The sequence below is a fragment of the Balaenoptera acutorostrata genome, chromosome 12 (assembly GCF_949987535.1).
Source record: "Balaenoptera acutorostrata chromosome 12, mBalAcu1.1, whole genome shotgun sequence".
Taxonomy (NCBI): Eukaryota; Metazoa; Chordata; class Mammalia; order Artiodactyla; family Balaenopteridae; genus Balaenoptera; species Balaenoptera acutorostrata.
In genome coordinates, this window is record NC_080075.1 from 79218403 (window position 1) to 79228472 (window position 10070).

The window sequence follows — 10070 nt, forward strand, 5'->3', positions numbered from 1 at the left end:
AGAGGCAGATGATTTAAAATAACCTGTATAGTAAGTTAGTGATAGAGCTATGGAGACAAAAAAGAAACAAGGAAAGGGGGGCAGAGGGTGCAGTTTTAAACGGTGTCAGGAAAGGCCACACTTTGAAGATGACATGTGAGTAAGACCTGGAGAATGAGGAAGGAAGAATATCCCCGGCCAAGGGACCTGCAGGAGCACGCCAGGTATGTTCAAAAAATAGCTTGGTGAGTGGAGAGGGAGGAGAGTGGGGAATGATGGGAGACAGTTCAGAGAGGTTTTGAATTGGCCATTGTGGGTCATTGTGATGACTGTCTTTTTATTTATTTTTGGCTGTGTTGGGTCTTTGTTGCTGTGCGCGGGCTTTCTCTAGTTGCCGCGAGCGGGGGCTACCCTTCGTTGCGGTGCGCGGACTTCTCATTGCGGTGGCTTCTCTTGTTGCAGAGCATGGGCTCTAGGTGCGTGGGCTTCAGTAGTTGTGCGCAGGCTCAGTAGTTGTGGCTCGCGGGCTCTAGAGTGCAGGCTCAGGAGCTGTGATGCACGGGTTTAATTGCTCCGCGGCATGTGGGATCTTCCCGGACCAGGGATGGAACCCGTGTCCCCTGCATTGGCAGGTGGATTTTTAACCACTGCACCACCAGGGAAGTCCCTGATGACTGTCTTTTAGTGGACAGGAAGCTACGGGTTTCAAACAGATGAGAGTCCTGAAATGAATTGCACAGCTTCTCGGAGTCTTTCTCTCATCTGGAAAAGGACTCATAGCTCACAGAGTTGTAAATAAATGCTGTAATTCATGCACCTACCCTAGTACAGTGCCTAGTACATAACCGAAAATCAGTAGCTGCTGTAAGACAGACTGTATAGGGAGTTGCTGAGAAATCAGACGATGGATTCAGACAAACTTGGTTTTAAACCCCAGTTTTGCCACTGATTTACCATGTAAGTGTGGCCAAGTTACTTAACTTCTGTGAGCTTTAATTTGTACAATAACTTCCTAAGATGAAGCCAGTGTGTACGGTGTTTAGCACAAGGGCAGACTTGTAGTAAGTACTCAGAAGAATACATTTTTATATACTGAAATATTTTAAAAATACTACTTAAAAGATTTTACTAAATGGTAAATTCTGTAAATTGGTCATTCCTCTGATCATTTGACAAATGGACTTTAAATGAATTGGCTTTGGAGAATGATTTGGTGAATTGGGCTGCTTCCTTTCCTCTCCTCCAGCACCTACCTCCATTATAGCTCATGTTATATTGTATCTGTGTCCCTGTTAGTGGACAACTTGGAAATAAGGGCCTCTTTTTTTTTTTCCATCCACAGCATTTAGTTCAATGACCTATGCAAACCGGGGGTGTGGGGTCGGGGGTAGTAAATGTTTACTGAATGAAACAATTAGTCGCCACAAAATTTTCACTGCTAATAGATTATTTTCAGTATAAGTTGGGTATCATCTAAATGTGGGGTACAGCACACCTACATTTAAAGGGTCTTACAATATGAAACCAAGAGACTTTCCATTGTTAAACTGTACATTTTGTTCCTTCTGTTTGATGGTGTACTAATCGCTCTGTTTTCCAGGCTAATTTGTTCAGTCATTGTGGAACTTAGTTTGTTCTAAGTCCGTTTGTTCCAGTGTTCCTTGTAGGCAAATGCTGTTTGTGCCATTTTCAGGTCTTCTTTTGCTTTCAGAGAAGGCATATGTTATAAATAAGCCCAAGAGTTGACTGAAAGAAAAAGTTGTGCCTTTGCTTTTCTGAGGTTGCTTTGTTTTTCTAGAAAAGTCATGACTTCAAGTATGAGAAAATAAGAGCAAGGTGAATGTTGCCAAATAACATGAAATTCAGGCACATGAGAGAGGCAGAATGGCGCTGGTGGAATGAGCACAAGATCTGGAGACAGAAGATTGAAATTCAATTCCTAATTTCACCGGGATATTATTCCCTTATCTTGGGAAATTGCACTGGGGTCTGAGCTTCAGTTTCTTCATATGTAAAATCAAGAAGATGCAAATTCCTGGTCTACAGACTTCTTGGAGTTGTTCTTAGGATCAAGTGAGGGAACAGACGTGGGAGGGTTGGCAGCTATAAAGCCCTGTGCAAATATTATCATGAGGGGGTGTGTGAGCAAGAATGGCTAGAGGAAGGTCTGAAAAGGAAGAAGAGAAGTATTTGACCTGGAAACCAGAAAAAGAGTAACTGTTCTCTGGTCTGTTGGAAAGGAGCTTTGTATCTGTCATCATTCAGTTAGGTAGCTGAAAATCTGGACAAGGCATCAGGAAACCTGATTTATATTTCTGGCCCTCCCATCAGTTGAATGACATTAGTAAATAACTCTGCAAACAAGTGGCTGCCAAGATTCCTTCTTCCTCTGACCTTCTGTGACTCTTATTTTTGGTTAAACAGTTAATTATCTTTTAAAGAGAAAAATAATTTAAAAACCTAGGGCTTCCCTGGTGGTGCAGTGGTTAAGAATCCACCTGCCAATGCAGGGGACACGGGCTCGAGCCCTGGTCTGGGAAGATCCCACATGCCGTGGAGCAACTAAGCCCGTGAGCCACAACTACTGAGCCTGCACTCTAGAGCCCACGAGCCACAACTACTGAGCCCGTGTGCCACAACTACTGAAGCCCACACACCTAGAGCCCGAGCTCCGCAACGGGAGAGGCCACCGCAATGAGAGGCCCACGCACCGCAACGAGGAGTGGCTCCCGCTCACCGCAACTGGAGAGAGCCACACGCATCAGCGAAGACCCAATGCAGCCAATAATAAATAAATAAATAAATTTATAAAAACCTACATATATACCCATTTAGCTACCATTTCTGGTGCTTTCATTCCTTTTGTAGATTCACATTTCCATCTGTTAACATTCTTCAGCCAGAGGACGGTTTTGTCTTTTTTTTGAATTTTTGAATTTTATTTTATTTATTTTTTATACAGCAGGTTCTTATTAGTCATCCATTTTATACATATCAGTGTATACATGTCAATCCCAATCTCCCAATTCATCATATCACCACCACCACTGCCACTTTCCCCCCTTGGTGTCCATATGTTTGTTCTCTACATCTGTGTCTCTATTTCTGCCCTGCACACTGGTTCATCTGTACCATTTTTCTAGGTTCCACATATATGCGTTAATATACGATATTTGTTTTTCTCTTTCTGACTTACTTCACTCTGTATGACAGTCTCTAGAGCCATCCACGTCTCTACAAATGACCCAATTTCGTTCCTTTTTATGGCTGAGTAATATTCCATTGTATATATGTGCCACATCTTCTTTATCCATTCGTCTGTCGATGGGCATTTAGGTTGCTTCCATGACCTGGCTATTGTAAATAGTGCTGCAATGAACACTGGGGTGCATGTGTCTTTTTGAATTATGGTTTTCTCTGGGTACATGCCCAGTAGTGGGATTGCTGGGTCATATGGTAATTCTATTTTTAGTTTTTTAAGGCAGAGGACGTGTTTAAACATTTTTTTGCAGTGTGGTTCTGCTGCTACTGGATTCTTTTGGCTTTTGCATGTCTGAAAATGTCTTTAATTTACCTTTGTTTTCAAAAGATATTTTCCCAGGATATGGAATTCTAGGTTGTCAGGTTTTTTTTCATTCAGTACTTTAAAGATGTTGCTGCACTGTTTTTCTGCACACATTGTTTCCATTGAGAAATTTGCTGTCTTCCTTAATTTTGTTCTTCTGTATGGAAATTCTTTTTGTTTTTTTTCTTCCAGGTGATTAAAAGTTTTTCTCTATCACTGGTTTCGAGCAGTTTTTTTTATGATGTTCCTTGATTGTACATTTTGATTTGTACAGTTTTTACATTATGTACATTTTTTATGTTCTGTGTTTGTGTGTTTCTTGTGGCTGGGGTTCATTGACCTTGGATCTGTGGATTTATATGTTTCATCAGGTTTGGAAAGTTTTTCAGCCATTATTTCTTCAAATATTTCTTCTTGTCTTCCCCTTCCTCTCCTTTGGGGCTCATGTCTGGCTGGAAAGATAAGAATATACTTCCTACAATTAGGTGATTAGAGATAAGCCTTGAGAATTGGACAGATCTGAACAGGTGAAGATGTGGGTAGAAGACTTGGTAACTTTATTTATTTATTAAAATATTTTGGCTGCGCTAAACAGCTTGTGGGATCTTAGCTCCCTGACTAGGGATTGAACACAGGCCTTCGGCAGTGAAAGCATGGAGTCCTAACCACTGGACCTCCAGGGAATTCCTATTGGTAAGTTATTTAATATAAAGGGCTCAAGAGAGGAAAGAGGACACCGACTTCATGCCTGTGTGGCTGGGAGAATACCGGTACCACTGGCAGAAATGAGAATAAAGGAGAGGGAGTTCATTAAAGAGGAAGAGGTTGAGTTCACTCTTGTAAATGAGCTTGGAGTGCTTTTGTGACCTGTGAATAGAGAGTACAACAGGCAGGGTTATTAATGGAGGTCTACTGTCCAGGAGCAGGATTTGGACAAGAGACCCAGATTTTGTAATTACCAGCAGAGGAGTGGTAGCTGAAACCACATCAGATGAAATTCCTGACATAGATGGTACACAAAGAACCAAAGAAGCCCTGGTCATTCAGACTTTCCACTTCCAGCAACTTATTCTAGGGAAAGAACAATAATTCACAACAATTCATAAAAGGAGATACACTGAAGCACCGTTTATAATTTAAAAACAAGTAGAAACTAAATGTCCCACAATGGAGAATTGGTTAAGTAAATGGTATATACAATGGAATACAGTATAGCCTTAAAAATGATGTCTTAGAAGGATAATTATAATGGAAAATTGTTCACAATACATTAAGTACAGAAAGCAAATTACAAGACCACAATATACAGTATGATCTCATTTTATATAAAATAGATGAATATATAAGCAGAGAAGAAGAATACCCTATAGTGTATCTTTGGGGTGGTAGTGTCATGGATATTTTTTTTTCTTATTTTTGCTTACCTACATTTCCTAGATTCTATACAGTGTTATATTACTTTTACAACAAGGAAAAGCACCTATTATAATTTTTTTAAAGTACCTAGAAAAAAGCCTGTGGATTTCCAGACTGTACAGAGTGTGGAGGCAGAAAAGGAAGTGGCGAAGGAAATAGACACTTGGTACAGAATCGGGGTCATACCCCAGCCCGGCAGGAAGGGGCTGAAACTGGAGCATCGGCCAAAGTGGAGCTGTCGGAACTCTCCCAAGAGGGCTTTGCATTTGGTGATCCAAGTCATCAGTGACTGCTCTTGAGAAGTGCGGAGAGAAGGAGGAGAGAGGGCAGTCACTCCCTGGTCCAAGATGTCTCATGACCACAGAGCTGGTCCCTTGGCAAGGCCCATTTGTTGCAGGAACACGGTCCCACCATGCACCCTCCATGCTGGGTGGCTATTTTCTTGCACCTGCCCCGACAGTGGGTCTCCGTCCAGGCTTGTTGCCGAGATCTTTAGAACCACCATATTGCAGACTCCCTCAGTGTGGCAGTTGCCTCCAGAGGATGTTAAATGCAGATTCCTGGCTGATTCCCAAACCATCTGAATCAGAATATCTGGGGTGGGGACCCAGGACTCTGCCTTTAAAATTCTCCCGAGTGATTCTTATGCGTGGATTAGGTCGTGTGTTCAACAGGCCTACTTCTCTAGGTTTTCAGCAGAGTCAGGACTGAACCTGAGAATTTCTCTAAATAGCACAACTGGGCATTTTTGTCATAAATCAGTAAGTCCAGAATACGGAGAAAATATCTCTCGGAGTCCAACTGACACCACAGCCTTGCATGTGTCCTGGGACCCTTTGAAGCTGGGCAGCAGCACACGACCAGAAGGAAAGGGCTTGGCTCCTGGGAGTGACAACAAGGCTTTCAGTTACTTTCCCAACCGGCCTGGGTGGGAGAGCTGGTGCAGCTCCCTTACTGACCAGTCACCAAGCGGCAAGAACATGGAGACCAATCCATGGAGGCTCTCTCGCTCTGGAGCCGAAGAGCTGTTAGAAAGTGGTTAGATCAGCCCAAGCCAGGGGCCTCTTGATGAGAGACTGATCTGGATTCAGAACCCAAAAGTTCTTACTGAACCAAGAGAGGAAACCCCAGGGGGTACCCATCCATCGCATTATAAAAGATGTATAAATACATTGTGCTCGATAGCATTATGGCTTTTAGCAATTTGGCATACCTCTTGTAAAAGGCTTATATTCCCCACCCACTGACATCAGGCTTGCCCATGTGATGGGGTTTTGGTTTGGGGTTCATTAACTTGGGGTAACATGTGAGTGGAATTAACAGAAGCCTCTTCCTTGCAAAAACGTTAAGATCTGTCGTCTGGTTCTGCCATCTCTCATTCCTTCCCTTTGTCACAAGACCAGCATATTCCAGATTGAGGCTGCCCCTTAAGTCTGTGCGCCAGAATGAAGATGTAGCCATATGAAAGACATAACAGAGCAAGAAGTAAATCTTTGTTGCTATAAGACCCCGAGATTTTGGAGTCATTAGTTATCAGAGCATAACCTAACTAGAGCTGAATGATAAAGAAACAGTCTTTTAGAATTGTACAAAATAGCAGTATTGACGAATTTTTAAAGGAAGTTACCCATAATTTATTCACTAGCCGAACCAGTTTAGACCTCTTTATCAAAACCGAAATGGTTTTAATTTCTACATATGCCTACATGCGAATGTGCTGAAACAGACCATTATGCTTCATGTTGCTTCTCCCCCTGCATTTCTTCAGAGAAGGAGCCTGTGGTGGAGGAGCACCAACTCCCCGGCTAGAGGAGGCCAGAGGAAGGGCCTGTCTGCGGGGCCCACGCCCAGCACAGAGCCGGCTCTTGTCAGGCAGTGGAGTGAATCTGAGAAAAGCCATTTCCTCAGCATCATTTGACTCTTGGAAAAGTAATGCCAATTAATTTCTTCTGCAAACAATCTGTCATGCCTGTTTACTGTCCTGCCAAGGCACGGCTAAATATCAGCCCTGTTCTATGAGCTTTCATTTCCTGAAGTCCTGGTCCCACCATAGACTGTGAACCTACACGCAGTGAGGGAGAATTTACAGGAATTCAGCAGCGGACAACACAGGCCTCAGCTCTGCGCTCCCAGAGCCTGCAGTCTCATGGGGTATAGAAATAAATACATTTAATATTTTTAAAAAATATATAAAAGAAACACACAGGATACTGTAATAGATTGGAAAGGAAGAGACACTAGGAAAGAATCTATTTAAAACAGTTTTCAAACTGCTGACTGGGAAACATTAGTGAATCATGAACTCTGTTTGGATGTTGATGACCATATTTTTTTAAAAAAATGAAATAGAACCGAATGGACATGAATAAAACAGAAGACATTAGAGTGTGTCACATTTGGTAAGGGTAACTTGTTTCAGAAAATTACTATTTCTGTTGTATATATCCCTATCGTATATTTATGTAGCTCCTGATTCATGATACAAAATGTAGTTGTTACAGTAGATAGTGGTAAATATAAGCTTGAAAAAACTAATTAAGATATGGCCTCAGGGGCTTCCCTGGTGGCGCAGTGGTTGAGAATCTGCCTGCCAATGCAGGGGACACCGGTTCGAGCCCTGGTCTGGGAAGATCCCACATGCCGTGGAGCAACTGGGCCCGTGAGCCACAACTACTGAGCCTGCGCGTCTGGAGCCTGTGCTCCGCAACAAGAGAGGCCATGATAGTGAGAGGCCCGCGCACCGCAATGAAGAGAGGCCCCCGCTTGCCGCAACTAGAGAAAGCCCTCGCACAGAAACGAAGACCCAACACAGACAAAAAGAAATAAATAAATTAAAAAAAAAAAAAAAAAAAAGATATGGCCTTAGGAAAGACTGCTCTGAAGAGGAAGACATTACACTGATGACTAATGAATTGGTTGATATTTTTTTAAATTAAGTAATGAAACTTAACACTCATGCTTATACCTATAAAATGAAACAATAAAAATCAATGCCAATCTTTTATTAAAGGAAACGAAATTGCTGTGAGTTGCTCTTTTCAAATATTAATTCAATTGTTTTGAATAGAAGTACATCTTGAGTTCTAAATGTTAATTAATAGCAGTAGGTCATTAAACGACCTCTTCAGAACTTATTGGCAATGATACAAATGTGCTACCTAAGTTTCAAAAGTATTCCTCTTCTTTTCCAGAGCAGCCAACATGGCCTTCAACCAACTCTCATGTAGCAAGAAAGCTGGCATTAAAAACTGCACAGACATTAGAACATGAAGTTTAAACTTAATTCCCACATTTTCTGCTTTTTCTCAAAGACTTAATAGAATCATGACCACACAGTCATGAAACACTCCCAGATGATATTGCAGGTCAGTTCTAGGGGACATCTACAGCTACTGCTGCTGGGCACAGACAACAGAGCTCACCCTGCTTTCCCCAGGCACTGTATCCAGCTCTACCCTCTCCATGGCTGCTTTGAAAGCTAGCTGTCTCCCCACCCTTGTCAGAATGAAGTCTACAAGGTGCTTGCTTCTTTTCACCACTAGCTGCTGAAACAGAATGGCTGAGCTCATCTGGTCAATGAAATCTGGGTTCCTTGCATGTATAGCTGCAAGAGATGCTGGGAAGCAAGTTGCTGGATTCTACCTGGGGAAGTGCTGACTCATAAAGTTGGAATCCTCAAGTTTAGTAAGAGTGTTCAAAGGCTTTGAGAATCATCCAAAGACTATGACGACTGACAAATGACATATGTCCATAGTGCTGGCAGACATTGTGTTTGGCAAGCCCTTCTCACCTTGGCATAACTTCTTTCAATCTTCTTAGTGTCCCTTTCCCACTATGATAACACTCTAGCTTCTTCTAAGATTCTTTGAAATTGGTGAATTCTCACTGGGAGTTGAGAGACATTTTCCCTCCTTGTGACTCTCAATGTCCTAATAAGCTGCTCCCATGGATACTGATGGAGTGTGTAGATTCTGTGAGGTTTGATGAGATGAGAAATTGTTTGAGAACCACTGCTCTGAGGTGATGAGAGGGAGATGGGTGTGTTAGGGTGGGGGGAGAAGATGGCAGATGGGAAGTGGGACAACCAGGTGCCAAGGCCACAAGGTGGGAACAAGCTTGGTGTCCTCCAGGACAGGGGGAAGGCTAGTGTGGTTGACGCATGTAGGGCAGAATACACTTCCAGATGTGGTCAATTCAGTAGATGCGGTGGCCATGAAAAGGAGTTTGGATTTTACTGGAAATGAAGTTGCAAGGTTTAAGAAGAGAAGTGATTTTAAGGTTACTGTGTGGAGTGTAGCTTTTAAAAGGCAGTAGTCTGAAAGCAGGAAGACCAGACAGGATCTGTTGGAACTCACGTTCATTGTCATGTTTGACGATCCAGCTCAGAGGCGACCTGCTTTTAGAAGCCTTACTGGTTTCCACAGGCAGAGCCAGTCTCTCCTTGAATTCAGTGTGTTCCCTTAGACAGGTACATCATTTATGCTTCTTTCTCTGCCAGTAGACTGTGAGTTCCTGGAGGGTCCCCTGGGCAGCCTCCAGTCCTGTTCTGCCACCATCACTCTTCTGGGGAGGAACTGGGATAAAGGGAGAGCCTTCGAAGCCTGGGGTACAGGCTGTCCTTCCAGCTCACAGGGGGCTCTCTGGGGAATGTATGTTTGGCTTTCTAGTCCCGGTAATATAAGTTCAAATGTTTATGGGTTTTTGAAGCTGGGATGAAAGCATGTCTATTCATGCTGGTAGAATCTGTGAGCCTTTTTTTTTTTTTTTTTTTTTCTTTAACAGAGAGCCCACAGAAAAACCTGGGTTACTTGGCTGGGGAAAGGAATGTAGTGTGAGGATGGAGGTGAAACCTTGAGGCAGGCAAACCTGAACGGAGCTGGACGGCAGAGCTCGGGCCTCCTGAACCCGGAGCCTGGGGCCCTGGCCAGACGAGTGGGGGTCGACCAGGTCCCGGGTGTACAGCGAGGCAGAAGTTTCGAGAGAGGGAGAGCCCGGCCGGGAGGCACCGGGCCGAGCCCACCCAGACAAGCCCGGGCCGGCGCAGGGCAGGGGCGGGCGGGGCGGCGGCAGCGGGCCGCAGTCGGGCACCGCGCCCCTGGCCGAGAGACCC